The 23078-nt window shown below is 38.2% G+C and overlaps 1 protein-coding gene and 1 pseudogene across 1 annotated transcript in view; both read left to right on the top strand.

Moving 5' to 3' along the window:
- GPC5 (glypican 5) overlaps window positions 1-23078 on the top strand; it is a 1926732-nt gene that overhangs the window by 160394 nt on the left and 1743260 nt on the right. The window lies entirely within an intron of this gene.
- On the top strand, window positions 10435-11636 carry LOC102815761 (annotated as a pseudogene).

The following is a 23078-nucleotide window of genomic DNA, read 5'->3' as shown; positions in this document are numbered from 1 at the left end:
CCCAAGAGTCCCCAGGTCTTGCCACACTGCTGGCCAACCAGGTCTCCACCCGGGTTCACAAAAATCTATTGAACATTGTAGGGCTTAGCTTGCAGCTTCATTGCTGTTTTTCCCTCACTTCCCTTTATTGGTGACAAACGTGGTCACCAATCAGAGCGCATGTCTGCTTGTGTATTCCCATTGAGTTTTAATCTTGGAAGGGGTTTACCCTGAGGGGACCCGACCACTTGCCTTGATGTCTCCTGGGTGAGCAACTTGCTTGTTCCTGTAGTAATCAGTCAGACTGCTGTTATTGTTTTATATTTTTCCTGTCGGTCTTTCTTTCAAGAAATATCTTCTGTTCTTCTAGCCACTCCAGGCTGGTCTGCTTGTCTTTTCAAATGGAAATTTCCCACCTCTGAAGATTCTGGATGTTGTTCAGGGTTCCACCTATGGTCTTATGTAATGCAGAGGCTCCACAGGAAGCTCCTTCACTGGGCATGTTGTAGCCCCATTTTAGGTATTCCAGTCAGTTATAGGCAGAAGACAGATTTATAAGCTTTCTATGGTGATATTTCTGGCTATTCCTTTCTCTACCCCTCAAGTGTCTATTTTATAATGGTATGCCAGGGAAATTCAAAAGACAGCCAAGCATCTTAACATTATTTTTCCCCTTTTGCCCATTCCCACCATGTCTCAATCCCTGTATCCCAGAGCCCTATTGTTCCAAGTTTGTGTATACATCATTACTTACCTCTGTCTCACTCAGCCCATGCAAACCTGCCTAATTGTTTTCCCATCCTCCCTGTTCTTCCATTCCCCTCCCCCCTCATGTGTATTGCTCCTCTCCCTAGCACCCAAATTATCCTATTTTGTGTCTGTTCCCTAGCCTGTGCTCCACCTTCCCCTCCCGCCCCTCCCTTCACCCCCCACATCCCAGTAACCAACAAAGAATCCCCTCCCCGCCTTTTAGTATGGGTTATTTTTCTTAGTCTTTTACAGTAGTGGTCCTATGCAGTATTTCTCTTTTGCGACTAATTTCACTAAATATGATGTCCTCAAGGTTCATCCATGTTATAACTTACAACTTCCTTGTTATTCTTCAAGGTAGCATACTATTCCATTGTGTGTATGTACCACACACAGTTGGTTTATCCATTCTTCAGTTGATGGGCACTTAGGCTGTCTCCATCTTTTTGCTTTTGTAAATAGTGCTGCTATGAACATTGGTGTGCATATATCTACTTGTGTTATGGCTCGTATTTCTAACACAAGTTGTTTTGAAGGTTATAATTGTAATTCTAGAATGGATATTCTCTGTTTTCTCATGACCTTTCAACACCTCTAACATTTAACATTTGTTGTTAAGTGACATCGAGTCAGTTCAGACTTGCAGTCACCCTGTATAGTTTCCAAGGAGTGGCTGATGAGTTTGAACTGCCGACTTTGTGATTCCAACTGACTTTGCAATTCAGTGCTTTATCCCACAGCACCATACCAAGACTCTACATTTAAAGTGTCATTGTTCATTGTTAAGTGCTGTAGAGTCAATTCTGACCCATAGCGGCCTGAATAGGATTTCCAAGGAGTGATTGGCGAGCTTGAACCACCGACCTTGCAGTTCAAACTGATTTTGCAGTCTAGCACATTAACTCACAGTGCCACACCAGGACTCCATGTTTAATCTAACCACATTTAACGTACTGGGAGGTAATTTGTAGTAGTCTAAAATATGAATATGCCCATATAGCCTTAGAACTGCCTATCATATGGTGACATCTAATCCCCTTCTAGTGTGAGCTAGGTTCGATGACTTGCTTCTGATGAATAGAACAAGACAGACATTACTGTGTATGGTTTGTGAGTCTAGGTCATACTCACAACAAAGATATTGTGACTTCTGTCTTCCTCATTCCCACTTTGGATCACTTGATCAGAAGGAAGCCAGCTTCCATGTTGTGCAGATGCTCAAGCTTTCCTGTGGTGAAATTTGTGTTTCCACAAACTGAAGTTTCCTTTCAATAGTCAGTAAGGTCTTCAACTCCTTTGTCAACAGCAGTGTGTGTGAGTCATTTTGAAATTATATCATCTAATACCTTGTTGTTGTGAAGTGCCGTCGAATCAGTTCTCACCCATAGCGACCCTGTATAGGGTTTCCAAGGAGCAGCTGGTGAGCTTGAACTGCCGACCATGCAGTTTAAATGGCTTTGCAGTCTGGCGCATTAACCCACAGCACCACACCAGGACGCCATCAAATACCAGTCACGTCTCTAAATGATTGCAGTCTTGTCCAGTGACTTAATTGTAATTCATGGAAACCCCGGAGCTAGAACAACTCAGCTAAGCTGCTTCCAAATTCCGAATCTACAGAAATTGTGACTTGATAATTGCATATTGTTTTGCTTACTAAGTTTTGGGTAATATCTTAGTAATTGTTGTTGTTGCTGTTACGTGCCGTTGAGTTGATTCTGGCTCATGGTGACTCCATGCACAATAAAATGATACCCTGCCCAATCCTGCGCCATCCTCACAATTGTTGATACACTTCAGTCCACTGCTGCTGCCACTGTGCCTGCCCATTAGGGTCTTCCTCTTCTTTGTAGACTCTCCACTTTACCAAGATGATGTTCTTCTCCAGGGACTCGTCCCTACTGATAGCACGTTCAAAGTATGAGATATGAAGTCTCACATCATTGCATCTAAGGAGCATTCTGGCTGTACTTCTTGAAACACAGATTTGTTTGTTCTTCTGGCAGTCCACGGTAATTTTAATATTTTTTTTCAACACTATAACTCATATGCATCATTTCTTCTATGGTCTTCTGTACTCATTGTCCAACTTCCACATGCATATGAGGCTATTGAAAATACCGTAGCCTGGGTCAGATGAACCTTAGTCCTCAAACTGGTATGTTTGCTCTTGAACACTTTAAAGAGGTCTTGTGCAGCAGATTTGCCTAATGTAACACATCGTTTGATTTCTTTACTGCCACTCCCATGAATGTTGATTGTGGATCCAAGCAAAATGAAGTTTTTGATAATTTCAGTCTTTATCACGATGTTACTTATTAGTCCAGTTGTGATTTGACATTGTGGTGTAATTCCTACTGAAGGCTGTAGTCTTTGATCTTCATCAGGTCAGCCAAATTTTATTTTCATGTGATATTAATGATACTGTTTAATGATTTTCATTCCATTGGGTCTCCTCTCTTTGGAATGGGCACAAATATGGGTCTCTTCCAATCATTTGGCCAAGTAGCTGTCTTACAAATTTCTTGGCATGGATGAGTGAGCACCTCCACTGCTGCATCAGTTTGTTGTGCACAGGGTTGCTAGGAGTTTGTAATGACTCAATAACACAGAACTACAACAACAAGAAACTCTATAACTTGAGTATGGTCTCTGAGTTCTGTGTGGCTATTTCAATGAATTATCAAGCCCAGCTGAGAAGTAGAGATGGATGGCTAGGGGAGGTTGGAAGGTGAAGGCATGTCTGACCTCATCCTCATAGGAATCGGTCTTTGGCTGCTATGGAATTTGAGTCTCCTTTCTCCTTTTGAAGCCAGAAGACATAAGACAAATTCCATTTTTTACAGTCACTAACTTGTTTAGTGTGAGTAGCACAGTGGCAGCAATAATGGGCTCAACACAGCAGCAATAATGAGGCTGATGCAGGACCAGGCAGTGTTTCATTCTGTTGTACATAGGGTTGCTGTGGGTCAGAAACAAATCGACGACACACAACGACAACAACTTGATTAAATGACTCCATATGGTAAGCACTGGACTGTGGGCCACAAAGTCCGTGGTTCAAGCCCGCCAGCTGCTCCACAGGAGAAACATGAGACTTTCTGCTCCTGCAAAGATTTAAAGCCTCAGAAACCCTGAAAGTCAGAACCAACTCAATGGCATTTAACAGCAACAACTTGATTAAGGAGGCCTGGTGTGGTGCTGTAGGATAAGCATTAAACTACTAACCAGTTTGGCTGTTCAAACCCACGAGTCACTCCTTGGAAACCCTATACAGTGTTACTATGAGTCTGAATCAACTCAACGGCACTCAACATTTGATTAAAGAATAGTATTTCACTCTAGAATATATTATGAGAAAAATTAGTTGCATGTTTTTGAAGAAAATCTATTAGCAAGCTTATTTAGACTATAAGACGTTTTCTTTCATCTTTCCCACCTTAAATCGAACCACAGGCATAATCCTGGATTTTCTCTTCAGTTATTCCTCCTTGATCTGCACATAATCATTGATGTTAAGATTCAAAAGCATGTGGAGTTGTTTTGGTTCTTTGTCATTGTGTTTATATTCATTATTCTATTTTATGTGTAAATGTATTTGTGCTCAGTTTTTACTGTGTAACACTGTATTGTGATTTGTGTTATAGAGTGCCGTAGATACAGTTCCAATGAATAGTTACTCTGTAAGGGTCTCTATGGAGTCCTGGTGTGGCGCCGTGGGTTAATGCCCCAAACTGCAAAGCCGTTTGAACTGCAAGGTCGGCGGTTCAAGCTCACCAGCTGCTCCTTGGAAACCCTATACAGGGTCACTATGGGTTGGAATTGACTCAATTGCTCTTGACAACAAGGGTTTCTGAAGATGGAATCCTGGTGTGATGTGCAGGATAATGCACTGGACACAAGGTTGGTTTGAATCACAAGGTCGCAGTTTAAACTCAGAAGTCACTTCTTTGAAGCCCTACAGTACTTAACATCAGGAGTCCTGGATGGCGCTGTAGGATAAGCACTCTGCAGAGAAAGAGAACTTATATAGAGTTGCTATGAGTTGGAACCAACTCGATGACACTTAACAACAACCAGTAACCTGTTGTTTTATTAAACAACTTATAATGACCTCTCCTAGATTTTTAGGATGGTATATTGATGTGTCAATAACAAAAAAGGGTTTTTCATTTATATTTTAGACTATAGGGTTATATACTCTCTATCTTCATATATGAAGATAAATGAGTTATTTACTGATAGACCTTGCTTTAAAAACATCTAAAACACAGACTATAAATATAAAACGGAATTGGGGATTATTATGTATTTAAACACCTCCTTGTAAATAGTAGTAGTTGTTGTTAAGTGCTGTGGAGTCAATTCCAACTCATTGGGACCCTGTATAGGATTTCTAAGGAGCAGCTAGTGGGTTAGAACTGCTGACCTTGTGGTTTGCAATGCTGATCCTACAGCACCACACCAGGAGAGTCTCAGTAAATGATAGATAATCAAATCATAGGTTTTCCAAGTGAATATTCATGCATAAAATAAAGCACATTTATATTGGTATAATTGTAGAAAACCTCAAAACTTAATTGTAGAGTTGATTCTGACTATTGCGTGTCAAGAGTAGACCTATGCTCCCAGGGTCTAGTTTCAGTGGCTGAATTTTTTCGGTAAGTAGAATGATTGTTAAGCCTTGGTTCTGAAATACTTTGGGTGGATAAAATACTTTCTTAGTTCCACAAACAAGCAATATAGCAGAATAATTTTGCTGGGAAACTGTCCTTTCATTTAGCCTTTGAATCAACATTTCTTGCTTCCTTTCCTTCTCTATTTCTTCCTCCATTCAAATGGTCATTTAGCAAATAATTTTGGTGTATGTTCTTCCTCCTCAGTGTTCTCCTTTATGAAATAGTGTAAAGATTATTCTAGTCTGCACGAAGTCTCTTGTCCTAATCAAAATTGCTTTTGCTTTCTTTGAAAGCTCACTTTTATTACACTTCAACTATCTTATGCAAATCAGTGCTCTTTTTCTAATTAGATTATGAATTCTTGAAAGCAGGAACTGCTTTTTCTTGTTCTCCCACACATCAAAGAACACAGAATGTACTCAAGACATCCTCACTGATTGTGATTGTATGGTTAAAAATTTAAGGTTATATGAGTAAAACGCAACGTTTTGGGGAGATCATCGTTAATAAAACTTCAACTCCTGGATTCTATATTATTCTTGTTGTATTGCTGTTAAAGGAATGAGATTGTTGCGTCAGTACTAATAATGTGAAACCTCTCTGTAAACAAATTGTAAAGAAGATGTTCAAATCAGTTTCAACTTAGGTTTTATATTCAAACTACTACAGATCATAAGGAATCCTGGTGGTACAGTGAAGTGTTGAGCTGTTAACTTTAGGTTCAGCAGTTCAGACTCACCAGCTGCTCTGCAGGAGAAAGATGAGGCTGTTTGCTCCCATAAAGATCTGTAGTCTCAGAAACTCAGTATAGGGTTGCTTTGAGAGTTGAAATCGGCTTGATGACAGTGGAGTTGGTTTCCAGGTAACTAACAGCTTACAGTGCTATCTTACACAGATTGAGTATACATGCAAGACTGAATTGATCAATAGATACTAAACCACATTGGTATGCTCTTTTTACTAGGGTTTTGGAGAAGCTTCATTTTATTACTGGTGCTCAGCATTTCCAGAGATTAGCTAATACTAATCACTGTGGTGCTGTGGGTTAATGAGGCAGACTGCAAAGCCGTTTGAACTGCAAAGTTGGTTGTTCAAGCTCACCAGCCGCTCCTCGAAAACCTTATCAAGGGTCTCCATAGGTCAGAACTGACTCGATGGCACTTAACAACAACAACAATCACATATCAGAAAATCCAAAACATCCATGATAAATATTTTAAAGGTTTTTATTTATATGGCATAACCTTTAAAATGAACTTCCCTATCCTTTGGGTTATGTGCTACCTATCTATAGATAGGAATATGATCTTTTCTGATTAATATACTGTTTTTAAGTGCCGTCGAGTCAGTTCTGACCCATAGCGACCCTATATATAGGGTTTCTGAGGAGCAGTTAATGAGCCTGGACTGCTCACCTTGTGGGTTCTCACCGACTGTGCAGTCCAGCGCATTAACCCAGAACTCCACACCAGGACTTCAAAGGATATATTGGTTAGGAAAAGTCTCCGGAATCAAACTACCCACTACTGACTGTGTGGTCTTGGGAGAGTTACTTAACTTCCTCTGAGCCTCATATTTCATTTCAATGTGGAGACAATGATAGGGCCTATTTTATGACTGAATGATTCAGGGAGCATTAAAAGGAGAGAAGGAACACACAGTCACTGTACCAAAAAGAGTTCATTGACATTCAGTCATTTCAGGAGGTAGCATATGATCCAGTCCTGATGATATTGAAGGAAGAACTCCCAGCTGCACTGAAGACATTAGTCAAAAACAAGGCTCCAGGAATTGGTGGCTTACCAACTGAAACGTTTCAACAAACTATTGCTGCGCTGGAAGCATTCCCTAGTCTGCGCCCTGAAATTTGGAAGACTGACTGGAAGAGATCCATATTTATGTCCATTCTAAAGAAAAGTGACCCAACAGAAGGCAAAAATCATCAAACAATATCATTAATATCACACACCATTAAAATTGTTGAAGACAATATTTAAAAGCGATTACCTCAAGAATTGAAACTTACAATCTAAATCTTAGCCTTAACCCATCGTTACTTTCTAACATTTATCTATGAGCAAGAAGAAACTTTCTTCCTTTGCAAGTCAAAATATAGTTCTGTACTTTTGGTATTTGGTTTTTTTTCTTTCATTAACTTTCTACCCTTTATCTGTTATTTCTCTATGATTTCAATTTCTCTCACTCTCGTGGCTCTTTCCTTTCAACTTATGCAATGTGTTTTAAGCCATATATGAGCCGGACACCTTTTTAAATTGCTCTTAAGAGTTCTAGTTCCTTTTCTATGATACTTTGAATAATTTCTACATGTTGTATTGATTCTTAATAAATATTTTAGTAATTAAAATATTAGTATTGTTAACCAATATTTGTTAAACACGAATTGGAGGTGGAAATGTATTGCCCATTAGCCTTTCAGCTCACTGATCTGACTCTCATGTCTTATTTTATTGAAACATTTTCTCAAAAATGTGACACTATGACTGACCAGTAAACAAAACCAAAAGCAAACGGGTTGCCTTCAGGCCAATAATAACCCTGTAGAACAGAGTAAATTGGTCCCATAGTGTTTTCAAGCCTGTATATCTTTATAGGAAGTACTGGTGTGGCACTGTAGGATAAGCACTGGACCTCAAGTCAGTATGAACTGCAAGTTAGGCAATTCTAACTCACTAGCCACTCCTCAGAAAATCTCTACAGGGTCAATATGAGTCAGAACTAACTCCACAGCACTTAACAACAGCAACAACAACAAATCTTTACAGAAGCAGACTGCCATGTTTTTCTCCTGCAGAGTTGCTGATGGGTTTGAACCACCAATCTTTAGATTGGCAACCAGGTTCCTTAACCAGTGTGCCACCAGGCCTCTTTGGGTACGTTAATTTCCAACTGGTTAACTGTTTTGCATAATGTACTATCTTCTCCCCACTACAATAACTCTTTTTAATCTTAGTTTTAGTATACTAGTTTTGTAATACTTAAACCATGGAACTGTCTGCTCTCTTAAAGACCTTATAAAGGGTTTCTATGAGTTAGAATCCACCACTCATCTGCCAGTTTGTTGTCCTGTGGTGGCGTGTGTGTTGCTGTGATTCTAGAAGTTGTGACCCCATATTAAATACCAGCAGGGTCACCCGTGGGGGACAGGTTTCTGATGAGCTCCAGATGAAGACAGACTAGGAAGAAGGAGAGACAATTACTTCCAAATATTTAGTCACTGAAAACCTTATGAATAGCAATGGACCAGTGTTGGAAAGCACCAGAATATTGAATATTGAAACGTAATGAAGAACACCAGAATATTGTCAGATATAGTGCCAGAAGATACACCCCTAAGAATGGAAGGCACTCAAAATACGGCTGAGGAAAAGCTATCTCCTCAAAGTAGAGTTGACCGTGATGACGAATGGAGTAAGCTGATGGGACACAAATCAAAATGAGGAGAAGCAATTGTAAACATCCATTAATAATCAGAACATGGAATGTACAAATATGAGTCTAAGAAAATTGGAAGTTGTCAAAAATGAAATAGAATGCATAAACTTCAATATCTTAGCCATTAATGAGCTGAAATAGACTGGTACTGGCCATTTTGAATCTGACAATCACATGGTTTATTATGTCTGGAAAGACAAATTGAAGAAGAACACCGAATTCATCATCAAAGAGAACATTTTAATACCTATTTTGAAGTACAACACTGTCTGTGATAGGATAACATCCATATGCTCACAGGATCAGTTACTAAAACGATTATTCACATTTACACACTAGACACTGAAGTCAGTGATAATGAAATTGACGATTTCTCCCAGCTTCTTCAGTCTGAAATTGAACAAACATGCAACCAAGCTGTATTGATAATTACTGGTGTTTGAAATGCAAAGGTCAGAAACAAAGAGGAGGGATCAGTCGTTGGAAAATATGGCCTTGGTGAAAGAAATGATACTGGAAATCTTATGATAGAAGTTTGCAAGACCAATGACTTGTTCATTGCAAATGAAAATTTTAAACAACACAAAAGATTATTATAAAAATGGACCTCACCAGATGGAATACACAGAAATCAAATTGATTACATGTGTGGAAAGAGATGATGGAAAAGCTGCAAATCATCAGCCAAAACATGACCAGAGGCAGACTGCGGAACAGACTATCAATTACTCATATCCAGGTTTTGGCTAAAGCAGAAGAAAAATTAGCCAAGTCCATGAGAGCCAAAATTTAACTTAAAAATATCCCACCTGAATTTAGAGGTCATCTCAAAAACAAATTTGATGTATTAGGCACTAATGACTGAAGAGTTGTGGGATGACATCAAGAACATCATACAGAAAGTAAGTAAACAATCATTAAGAAGACAAGAAAGAAGAAAAAGATCAAAATGAGTATCAGAAGAAACTCTGACGCTTGCTCTCCAGTGTAGAGATGCTAAAGCAAATGGAAGAAATGAGGACGTCAAAAAGCTGAACAGAAAATTTCAAAGGACAGCTTGAGCAGACAAAGTCAATATTGTAATGAAATGTGCAAAGTTAGAAAATCAAAAGGGAAGAACACACATAGCAATTCTCAAGCTGAAAGAACTAAAGAAAAAAGTCAAGACTCAACCTGCAATATTGAAAATTCTATGGACAAAAAAAATTGAATGATTCCAAAGGCATCAAAAGAAGATGGAAGGAATATATAGAGTCATTGTGCCGAAAAGAAGGGGTTGATGTTCAACCATTTCAAGAAGTAGCATATGATCAAAAGCCAATGACACTGAAGGAAAAGTCTAAGGTGTTCTGAAGGAACGGACAAAGAATAAGGCTCCAGGAACTGATGGAATACAAATTGAAATCTTTCAACAAACTGATGCAGCACTTGAGTCACACATTTATCTACGCCAAGAAATTTGGAAGACAGAAACCTGGCCATCAGATTAGAAGAGATCCGTATTTGTGCCCATTTCAAAAAAAAGGTGATGCAATGGAATGTGGAAATCATCAGACAATATCATTAATATCACATGAAAGCTCTGCCGGCGTGTTTCGACAACGAAGTGTCTCGCACGAAATTCTCGACTCGCAGGTAAGGCTCCCTGGGCTTCCTGCCTCAAGCGCAGCAGCCGGCACCGCGGGAAGGTGCTGAGGATGACGCCTCCAAGCCTGTCCACCTCACAGCCTTCCTTCCTGGGCTGTAAGGACGGCTTGACCTACATCGTGCGCGAGGTCTACAGGCCAGGGTCCAAGGAGAACAAGAAGGAAATGGTGGAGGCTGTGACTATTGTGGAGACGCCTCCCATAGTGGTGGTCGGCATCGTGGACTACGTGGAAATTCCTCGAAGTCTCCAGACCTACAAGACTGTCATTGCTGAATGTAAAGGGCACTTCTACAAGAACTGGCATAAATCGAAGAAGAAGGCTTTCACAAAGTACTGCAGGAAGTGGTAGGAAGATGACTGCAAGAAGCAGCTGGAGAGAGACTTCAGCAGCATGAAGAAGTACTGCCAGGTCATCCACGTTGTAGCCCACACCCAGAGGCTCCTGCTTCCCCTGCACCAGAAGAAGGCGCACCTGATGGAGATGCAGGTGAGCGGGGGCTGGGCTGGGGAGAAGCTGGAGCAGCAGGTGCTTGTGAATCAGGTGGGCAGGACAAGATGATTGATGTCATCAGGGTGACCAAGGGCAAGGGCTCCAAAGGGGTCACCAGCCACACCAGCCACTGGCACACCAAGAAGCTACCCCGCAAGACCCACTGAGGCCTGCGCAAAGTTGCTTGTATTGGGGCCTGGCATCCTGCCCGTGTGGCCTTCTCTATGGCAAGTGCTGGGCAAAATGGCTACCAACATGGCACTGAAATCAACAAGAAGATCTACAAGATTGAACAGGGCTACCTTATTCAAGGATGGCAAACTGATCAAAACCAATGCCTCCAATGATTACAATCTGTCTGACAAGAGCATGAACCCTCTGTGTGGTTTTGTCCACTATGATGAAGAGACCAACAACTCTGTCGTGCTGAAAGGCTGTGTGGTGGGGACCAAGAAGCGAGTGCTCACTCTGTGCAAGTCCTTGCTGGTCCACAACAAATGTCGAGCACTGGAGAAGATTGACCTCAAGTTCATCTACACCACCTCCAAGTTTGGCCACTGCTGCTTCCAGACTGGAGGAGAAGGCATTCAAGGGACCACTTATGAAAGACTGAATTGCGAAGGAAGATGGCACTTAATGTAGAGAGCTGGTGGAGTCTCAGTAAAAACTGTTTTCCAGTGGGGGTGGGGAAATCACATGAAAGTAAATTTTTGCTAAATATAATTCAAAAACAGCAGCAAAAGGACATTGATGGGAAATTCCCAAATGTTTATGCTGGATTCAGATGAGGAAATGTAACGAGGGTTATCATTACTGCCAAAAGAACAAACCAATCTGTATTGGAAGGAGTACAGTCAGAATGCTCCTTAGAAGCCATGATGGTGGGATTTCGTCTTTCATACATCAGACATATTATCAGGAGGGAGTAGTCCCTGGAGAGGGACAGCATGCTTGGTAAAGTGGAGGGTCAGCAAAAAAAGAAGACCCCCCCCCAACGAGATGAAGTGTAGCGATAGTTGTGAGGTTAGCACAGGATCAGCAGTATTTCGTTCTGTTGTGCATGAGTTTGCTATTAGTTCCAATTCGGAGATGCCCAACAACAACAATGAGTCTGCATGTATTTGATGGCATGAGTTTTGTTTTTTAACCCCTCTTCTTCCTCTTTGATTATAAATGTTGTGAATTTTATTTCATACTCCCTATTTTCCCGTTTTTCTTTTTTGCTTTCTCAGTTGTTGTTGTTAAGTGTCATCAAGTAGGTTCCAATTCATGATGGCCCTGTATAGGGTTTCTGAGGAATGGCTGGTGAGCTTGAACTGCTGACCTTGCAGTTCAGCATATTAACCCACAGTGCCACACCAGGTCTCTCAGTAGTCTTTTATAATTCTGTGGTTTTAATGATCCTCAATATTCCGGTGACTCTGCAGTCTCTTTTAAGATAAGGAAATGTCTCTGCAGCTCCACATTTGGGCTTTAGAGAGGCTACTGGTTTTCCCATAAGTACCTCAGAGTGAACATCCCCAGACAGCTGATATTTCTGTTCTTAATTATATTGCTCTAGAAAGACCTTCATTCTCTCATTGCCATCATTGTAGCCCTCTATGAATTTTTCTCACTACCTCAAATAGTGACGTGGTCCAAGAAGGAGGGGAGTCTGTAAATGCATAGCTCAGTGTCTTTGTACCTCCCCAACACGCAGTTATTGGTTAGTTTTCTGATAGAGACAGAGTGGAGTTTTCACTCGGACTTCTGAAGGTCAACAGTATGATCTTACGTTTGTTTAATTTGGGGAACTTCTTTGCATTCATTCAGGAATATAAATGGCTATGTGACGAGGAATAGTACACTGTATACTTGTCAAGGTCAACGAGTATCTCAATATTGTAAGAATCGGACATAAAGATCCAAATAATTTGTTCTGTGAATCTGAGGTCTAGTTTACTGTTTTTCTTGCTAAATTTTAGTAACTATTTATGACAATATTCTATGAAAAAATATATAGAAAACTCTGCATTCCATACTGTACTACCTTGGGTTATGACACTTTATTTTGTGTATAATATAAATATCAACACAAAAAATTTAAAGTGCATGAGTTATGTTTTTGAATTTATATAGTTTATATGTAATATATCTCTCTAATCCTGTTTTTATGCTTAATAAATATGTATTTGACCTTTCATTTCTCAAATAGCTATTTAAGTGAGTCATGGTTTTACTTACAACTTCCCCACAAACAAACAACCTACAGCCTTCAAGTCAATTCTGACTCATAGTGACCGTGTATAGGGTTTCTGAGCTTGTATATCTTTATGAGATAGATAGCTGAAAGCAGATAGCTTCATCTTTCTCCCACAAAGTGGATGGTGAGCTTGAACCACCAACCTTGTGATTAGCAGTTCAATGCCTAACCTACAGAAGGAAAATTCATGATTTGATCATTTGAATAATAGAGTTATCAAATGATATTAAATAAAATGAATGTTGTTGCTGTTAAGTGTTGCTGAGCAATTTCTGACTCATAGTGACCCTGTGTATGGTTTCTGAGGAGTGTGCCCGATTGGTTTGAACTGTGGACTTTTCAATTAGCAGTCCATTGATTATCCTACAGCACCACAGCAGAATCCCCCCAAAACTGTTAGTTATTAAGTAATATTTCTAAAATATTTTAAAGAACATTTGATTTAGCATTTCCTTTTCTATTATAAAGACTAATGTCCTTTAGTATTTAAAGAGCAATAAAATGTTTGAATTATTTTCCTTAATAATGCTTGTTTTCTACACTTGTTTATTAACAGTTTACAAATCTAACTGGAAAAAGTGAACATATGTGGTGAAGTGTGGGTTTGATATTTTTTTCTTTAGTAAATAAATGTCCATGACTATATAAATGTGTGTATGTGTTTTTGTTTTCTTTTATGTCTCAGCAATGAGAATTTAATGTTTTTTGGGTTCCATTTCACTACCACTTGTAAGTCTAAGTGTTTATTGATCTAAATTACTCTGTTCTTTGTAGTAAATTAATAAATGATGATCTAATTTTCTCAAGAACATTGACATTTTAGAACAAAACATTATCAATACTACAAATTGCAATTAGTGTTACTTGTAATCAGGACATACTTATAAAAAATTTATAATAATTTTATTAAGAATATAAACTTTATTATAATTAACTAATATGGTAATTAACATCCTTAATTAAGACTATGTCCTGGTCCTATTTTAGATGTGTTTAAATAAATAAATATGTAATGCAGATAATATTCTCTAAAACTTTAATTTTATCTACATAATTATGAAACTTGCTCACATTAGAATTCAAAGATTATAAATATATTTGTTGTTTTGTATGTTAATTATCTTCTGAGCACTGAAATAAAATTATATTTCTTCTTTTGTTTAATGAGGGAAATAAAATAATTATATGATTAATTAAGAAGATTTACACAAAACATTAATATTTCCTATTGAGTTCTTTAGCTTGTTTTTATTAATTTTTTTTATTTGTGGTTTTGGTATTTTTCAGAATGATATTTTAGAATATAATACCTTAGGAAATAGAATTCGACTTTACTCTGCCCTTACTGAATATTTTTTTTAAATTTTCTTTCAAGGCTAAGTTTCTATATATTCACTTTATATATTAGTTTCCTTGGAACGACTAGTGAGTTTGAACTACTGACCTTGTTGTTAGCAGTCCAGTGCTCATGCTACAGCCCCACACAATTAAAACAGCTAACCTTACAAAGTTGTTATGAACATTATCATAATTATGGTTTTAAAGTTCTTAGAACAGAGTTGGGCATGTAATAAATACCTCAAATATTTGTTGAACTAATATGCATGTTTTTTTCTGGGTGCCTTCGACTTTTCCATCCCAATGAAGTTGAAGAAATGCCCATTTTTCTCTCTGAATCAAAATCCTCAACCTGAACTCAGATGCTTAAGTTTTATTAATCCTTGGGTACCTTCCTGACTTCATAAATTACCTTTTCATATTTGTGAGTTGAGCTGGACACGTACACCTCAGTGATAAGAACTATTTGTAATATGATGTCTCTGGGACATTGTATATGACTTTCCTTTGGTATGTTATGTTTTTCCCGCTTTCTGTACCTGACCTAATTTGGTTCATTTTTCAAATTCATTTTGGTCCTCATCTTTAACATTCTCTACTGCAATGTGTGCCAAACACACTTCTTCATAACCAGCACTTTGACTTAAATGTTACTTCCTTTCCTGGGTCCCCAACAGAAACAAGCATTGTCTACAAGTATCGATGGATTCTTTCTATCCTGTGATCTTGACACAATGATTGGCCCCAATTTATGCTTGTTAAATCAGTTAATAAATGGGTGTTTGATAAACATCCTCTTTCTGAGTTACCATGATAGTTAAGGTTTGGATTAACTTGCCTGTGCCTGGATCCTTGATGGTTTGGCAGTTGAGATGTAGTTATCCCCATGATGAGATCTATTATAATGCAATCAACTCTGTGGTGATGTCTGATATGAGCAGCCAATCAATTAAAAGGAAGTTTACTTGGGGGTGTGATCGGCTTTCAATATATTAGACACTCAGGAAAAGCTTTCTGCTGGGTCTGGATCTTGCATCTGACTGAGCCTTCAACTTCTGGTTCTTTGGACTTGAGCCAGTGACCTGCTCTATTACCTGCCAATTCTAGAAGTCATCAGCATCCTGCCGGACCTGCCTACCTACCTGTATGCCTGCCTGCTTACTGTCTGAACTGTTGATCTTGGTTCATCTGGCCAGGACTGGGGACTCTCCTGCCTCTACAACTGAGGAAACCATTTACTTGATAAAACTTCTTTTCATATATTTTTGTTGTTAAGTGCAGCCAAGTCAGTTCTGAATCATAGAGACCCTGTTTACGGTTTCCAAGGAGCAGCTGGTGGGTTTGAACTGTTGACCTTGTGGTTCACAGTTCAGTGCTGATCCAACAGCACCACACCAGAAGTCCATTTTATATATAGTGGTGGTGGTGGTGTGTGCCGTGGAGTCGGTTCTGACACATAGTGTTTTCAAGGCTGTAAATTTTTACAGGAGCAGAAAGCCTCATCTTTCTCCAGCAGAACCACTGGTTTTTTTGAACTGCTGACCTTGAGGTTAGCAGCAGTACTCTATCAGAGCTATAAAACTCATAAATAGTACGCTACCAGAGCTATAAAATTCACTGGTTTTCTTCCCTATAGAACCCAGCCTAAGAGAGTTACTATCATATAAATCTGTTCCAAAAAATAATCTGTGACTTGAGATAGCACTGAGATCCTATTTCCAGCTATGATTAGCAAAGAATTATGCTCTCACCAAGAATTTTAAAAAAGCAAACGTTATTACTTGACAGAACAAATAATAAGAATAATGGCTCTGTTTTTGAACAAAATCTTATTTGAGAGAGAGTCCATATCACATTTATTATGCAGTTACTTATTCCAGGTCATGGAATGACCAACACATTGATAAATCCTATGCAACAATATTTCTTCATAGCTTTGTCCTATGGACAAAGGAATTAATTTCTCTTGACGTTAATTTTCTGGCCAGAGGCAAAGGATGAAAAATAATGTAATGTCAGTTTATTATAGAAAAACAATTGTTAAGGCATACAATCAATTTCTATGACCTTAACATCTAGACATGTGTCAATGATACATGGCTTAAGATGTCTTCAAAATTTCTGATAGTTTTGTTTGTGGATATTTGTGATGTAGAATGGATGTTTGCTGATTTGTACACAGGAATTTATATTTGCATTGATCTTGTCTACTTCTGTTTGTCTTTGATAGAGAACGGAACAGACAACATTGTCAATATAAATAGGGACATACTTAAATAACATGCCTGTCAGTGACGTTTGCAGATTTGGCCTTTAAACATTGATCTGTTACTGGGTTGATAAGCCTGACTTTCAAATCTTATCAGCAATTTTCGTTTTTGAAATTCCTGTGTCTTATGTTGCCTACGTGGTTGAGATGTAGAGTAAATTATACTGACTTCCGTTATGTTCACTAGTTAAAATTTTACCTTAGAATAGTTTTGAGAGGATTATATAGAAATTTCTTTATATAGATGTTCTATATAACTCCTTTCTAAGTCAACTGGTTTTTTTATTTGTGTATTTATACCCATGGAATTCTGGTGTGTCGCTGCTGGTTAATGAGCAGGACTGCAAAGCTGGTTTGAATTGTAAAGTTTGCAATTCAAGCTCACCACAGCACCTCAGAAACCCTATACAGGGTCACTATACATTGGGACAAATTCAAAGGCATTTAACAATAGCAACAACCCATGTTATACAGTTATTTTTTTAGTAAATTGAAACAGTCTCAGCTGCACCATGAATTAGTTAGTTTTCAGGTTTACTGTCAATGGTTTTTCTTCTGCTAAAACATTTGTAGTGTGTAGAGGCCTTTGCGGGGGGTGGGGGGGTTGGTTAGAGAGGGCTGTTGTTCGGTGGTTGTTGTACTGTTGAGTCAATTCTGACTCATAGCGAGCCATCAGACAGGGTAGAAGGCTCCAAAGGGTTCCCAAGGTGGAAATCTTTTGGGGAGCAGATCTCCTAGTCATTTACCCTGTGGACTCACTGGTGGGCTTGAACCATTGACCTTTCAGTTAGCAGCCAGTAGCCAAGTGCTTCACCATTGCACCATCTAGGTCATTTTCTATTTTGAAGGTTTTTTTCTTTCTTTGTTTTTAGAATAACTGTTAAAAATTAAAATAATAAAACAACATAACATTATGAAAAGAGTGGTAAGCAACAGTTGAAGTCCTACTGGAAACTGTAGGATAGGCATTGTATTGGTAACCACAAGGCTGCTGATTCAAACCCATCAGCCGCTCCTCTGAAACCCTATGCAGCATGTCTATGAGTCAAAACCAACTTTGATGACACTTAAAAACCACAACATGGGACAGTTTACATTTCGCAAGTGAGCACTTTTAACACATAGAAAACATGATATGGCATAATAGTACTAATCATCCATGCTGCAATATGCTAGTCAGAGTTGTATCAACTTTATATATCCCATAGAAGGACATATAAGAATTTCATTTGCCCTATAAACTTGGATATGTAAATGGTAATGTAATGGTCAAACACTCAGCTGTTAACCAAAAGGTTTGTGGTTTGAATCCAACTATAGGAGAAAAACTGGTGATCTGCACTCATAAATATGATAGCCTAGAAAACTATAGGACAGTTCTACTTGGTCAGATGGGGTTGCTGGAGTTGGAATTAACTCCTAATTACCCAGCATAATAACAGTGTAGCTTTGTTTAGATTCCTGGCTGGCACTCATGGTTTGCACCCAACAACAAACCAAAAGATTGGTGGTTCAGATTCACTCAGTGGCCCTGCAGGAGACAACCCGAAGGAGCACTTGAGGAGTTGCCATGAATTTGAGTCGACTGAACAGCAAAGACATTCGTTGTCTGTAAACCTGTGGTGGACCACTCTGTGTTGTAGCTCTTCAGATTTCCAAATCAAAGTGAGTGAGTTTTAACAGGTCACCCCTCAGTAGCCCACCAAAGGATGTTGAAATTCAACCCATGTTTTCCAGTACTGCAAAGCTGCACATCCAGACTTTCAGTTGGATGCTCTGGCCCTGGTAAATGACACAGAAGAAAAACTTCGCTAAAATCCAGGATCTCTTTTTTGGGGCCTCAATTATTTCCTGATGTTGTCTCAGTAATTCTTCACTATCATGCTTACTCTCTAATACCTTCAAAGAGATTTAAATAAACAAACACAAAGCTATATTGTTTAGTTTTTCTACTGTCCTTGGTGGAAAGTCTGAATTGCCTAGTTCATCATTTGTGATAACTCCTACACCGAACTCTTAAAGAAGACTGTAAAACCGGAATTATTTTTTCATTGAATATTTCATTGTTGCTGTTAGGTGCCATTGAGTCAGTACCGACTCATAGTGGCCCTGTGAACAACAGAATTAAACATTGTCTGATCCTGGGCGAACCTTACAATTGTTGCCACGCTTGAGACCATTGATGCTGCCACTTTGCCAGTCCATCTCACTGGGGGTCTTCCTCTTTGTCTTTGACCCTCCACCTTACCAAACATGATATCCTTCTCCAGCGACTGGTCCCTCCTGACAGTATGTCCGAAACAAGTCCACGAGACCAAAATATGACCTTGAATGTATCCCACCTGAATTTAGAGATCATCTGAAGAAGAGATGTGATACATTAAACGCTAAAGACTGAAGAACAGAAGAGTTGTGGGATGACATCAAGAACTTCATACAGGGAGAAAGCAAAAAGTCATTAAAAAGACAAAAAAGAAGGAAAAGATCAAAATGATGTCAGAAGAAACACTGAAACTTGTTCTTCAGCGTAGAGATGCTAAAGCAAATGGAAGAAATGAGGAGGTACAAGAGCTGAGCAGAAAATTTCAAAGGTCAGTTCTAGAAGCCAAAATCAAATATTACAACAAAATGTGCAAAGATCTGGAGTCAGAAAACCAAAAAGGAAGAACACGCTCAGCATTTCTCAAGCTGGGGAAACTGAAGAAAAAATTCAAGTCTCTACTTTTGTTATTGGAGGATTCTTTGGACAAATGATTGAATGATGCAGAAAGCATCAAAAGAAGATGGAAGGAATACACAGAGTCACTGTATCAAAAGGAAATGGTTGATGTTCTACCATTTTGAGAGGTAGCATATGATCGAGAGCCAATGATACTGAAGGAGGAAGCCCAATATGCATTGAAGGAATTGGCAAAGAACAAGGCACCAGGAATTGATGGAATAAAAATTGAAATCTTTCAAGAAAGTGAGGTGGCACTGGAGGCACTCACTCATCTCTGCCAAGAAATTTGGAAGACAACTATCTGGTCAACTGATTGGAAGAGGTCTGTATTTGTGCCTATTCCAGAGAGAGGTGACCCAACGGAATGCAGAAATCACTGGACAATCTCTTTGATAGCCTATCCATGCTAGTTAAGTTTTACTAAAGGTAATAACAAAATGGCTGCAAGCATACATTGACAGACAACTTCCAGAGGTTCAATCTGGATTCAGAAAAGGACATTGAACGAGGGATATCATTACTGATGTCTGATAGTTTTTGGCTGAAAGCAGAGAACACCAGAAAGATGTTTACCTGAATATTTGGTAGACTTACCTTAAAATCTTACATAATCACTCTTTTCCTATTGGGAAGACTGAAAATTAAGGATTCATCTTTAAGAAGTTGATAAGTACCTTAAGATTTTTAGTTTTCTTTGATTCAGTGTTGTCAATTTATATTTTTTCAATGATGTTTATATTTCAACTAATCTTAACATTTTGTTGGCATACATTTGTTTGAAATGTTATTTAAATTTTTTTTCATCTGGGGATGCTTTGCTGTTTATTTCTAATATGCCTAATTCTGTCTTTTTAACTTTGCTTCAATAATCTTCTGAAGAGTATATACATACATATAGATATATAAATATGGAGCTCTGGTAGCGTAGTGGTTACGAATCGGGCTGCTAATCTCAAGGTCATCAGTTTGAAACTACCAGCAGCGCTGCAGAAGAAAGATGAGGCTTTCTGCTCCCGTAAAGATTTACAGCCTCGGAAACCCTGTACAGCGTCGCTATGAGTTGGAACCGACTTCACGGTACACAGCCACCACCAGTCAAGTTCTGATCATCAAGCCTTCGAGGCTAGATCAAATGGGTACTATCTACAAGTTTGGGTATTCTTGTGTGTGTCGCCTCACTTCATATTAGCTGGATGCAGCACTCTCAGCGTCAGCCCTCCATGGCTAGGTCTTGTCCATGGCTGAAGGGCATATTTTTACTGTTCTGATATTTTTTATTTTCTTCCATTTACTTCCTTTGTAGCTCTTTTCTTTTTCTTTCCCCCTATCTTCCGAAGTCAAGTTATTATTCAATAGCAGTATCTTCTTTTTTCTAAAGAGACCTGGTGGCCAGTGGGTTAAGCATTGGGCTGCTAACCACAAGGTTGGTGGTTCAAACCCACCCGATGCTCTGAGAAAGAAAGATGAGCATATCTGTTCCCATAAAGAATTTACAACCTCAGAAATCTTATACAGAGCAATTCTTCTCTGTCCTATGTGGTTGCGATGAGTGGGAATCAACTTTATTGATTTACTTTATTTTTTTGATTTATTTTATTGTATTTATTCCCAGTGGTTTTACTTTTGTTTCCTTTTTCTAATATAAGATTTAAAGGTTATAAATATTTATTTAACCTCTGATTCAGCATTCTGTATTTTTTTTGAAATGACATCACTTACATTTCTTTACTGTTTTCCTATAGGTTTTGTATTCAACTTGCTAGAAATTCCATTTAAATCCATTAGTAATTTCAGACCTTACTTCATTAGGGGTAGTGAAGACTTTACTGTTGTTGTTCTAGTGTTTTTCAGTATTATAGCATCAACTAGAAAAAGGGAGAAAAAAGATAGCTTGTGAGCTATAGTGATAGTGGACTGTTTATATTGTCTGGTATGACATTTATTACTGAGGAAAGTTGAGAAAAACTTTTAAATGATGCACATATTTATAAATAAATTACAGGAATAGCTATTTCATAAGACCAATTGGCATGGAATTTGATAAATAAATATCTGATTATGTGAAAATGAGAAAAGGTATTGGTTCTGGTCAGTCAATATGACCTTTTCCCACTATACTTTCTTTACCAATTAGCTGATACTCCTTTTCTTTCTTCCTGGCACTTGGTCCATCTCTATCTTATGTTTTGTAGATTGCAGCTTTAGTAAAGGCAGTAATTGTTTACTGAAGAATTTTCCTTAGATTAATATGTTATTTAAATTTTGTCAGTTACTTTGATAAGAAACAAAAACTGTCCATGAGTGCTAAGGCTCACCCTCATGAGCATAATTTACCTGTGTTTTTCAGTGGCTGAAAAAATTGTAAAACGTCCATCAGAGATTTTTCTGTAAATACAGTTCTTTCAGAGACATTATTTTTTAATTGAACCATTTCTCTTATTCTGCTAAATATCATTCCTTCCCTCATCTTGGTATACCTTTATCAGTTCTCTACCTTTATAGTTTTTGCACTTTTTTAATCTTATCCAACAGCAAACTTCATAACTTAGTAGTGTAATCATGATTTTTGTACATTTGAACACAGAATAGCTTTGCATAGACATAGTTAGTTTAAACCAAACATCTGTTTACATAATTGGAGTCCTTGTGTAGTGCTGTAGGATAAGCACTGGACTGTGAATTGAAAGGTCGGCATTTCAAACCCATCAGCCAATCCTTTGGAAACCCCATGCAGGGTCATTATGAGTTGGAACCTATTCAACAGCACTTAACTGGTTTACATAATTGGTGCCTTGGTGGTGCAGTGGATTAAGCATTGGGCTATTAACCAAAAGTTTGGCAGTTTGAACTCACCACCAACTGCTCCGTGAGGGAAAGATGCAGTCTCAGAAAACTTATGGGTTGCTCTGAGTGGAGATCAATTCTATGGTAGTGGATTTGGTTTTAGTTTATTTTCTAAATTGTTTCACATCAGAGTCCAGTTCTTTATAGAATTCATTTTTTAAATGTACATGCTTAAACTCAATTCTATATAAGCAAATAGAAATAAATAAAATCTTAAATTCAGTTACTGTTGTAGCCATTCATTTTTGTAAAGCAATTCAGGTACAAAAGAAAATTCCTCTCATTAACCCAGAGTGACATAATTCTCCACTTTGTGGTGGAATATAAGGAGTGGTAATCACGTGTTCAGTCAGTAAGCATTTCATATATTGACTAAGTTATATTTAAATATATTTGACACGCTCTAGCATCTAAAATTATAATGATGATTTAGTTTGTTATAACTAAAAATGTCTTGGGATTCATTTAATTAGTGGAAATGTTCCAAAATCTACATAGAAAAGACACTCATGAATTCATAGTAATTGCTCTTCCTTCTAAACTTTGCATTCTTTTTTTTTTTTTTTTAAGGTTTTTATTGTGGATTGAGTGAACGTTTGCAGGGCACATCATCAGTTTCACATTCAACCATTCATATAACTTGTTTCATTACATTGATTATAAT

The sequence above is a fragment of the Chrysochloris asiatica genome, unplaced genomic scaffold (assembly GCF_000296735.1).
Source record: "Chrysochloris asiatica unplaced genomic scaffold, ChrAsi1.0 scaffold00005, whole genome shotgun sequence".
Lineage (NCBI taxonomy): Eukaryota > Metazoa > Chordata > Mammalia > Afrosoricida > Chrysochloridae > Chrysochloris > Chrysochloris asiatica.
The sequence above is the reverse complement of the archived record's forward strand: the minus strand, read 5'-3'. Positions and strand labels throughout refer to the sequence as shown.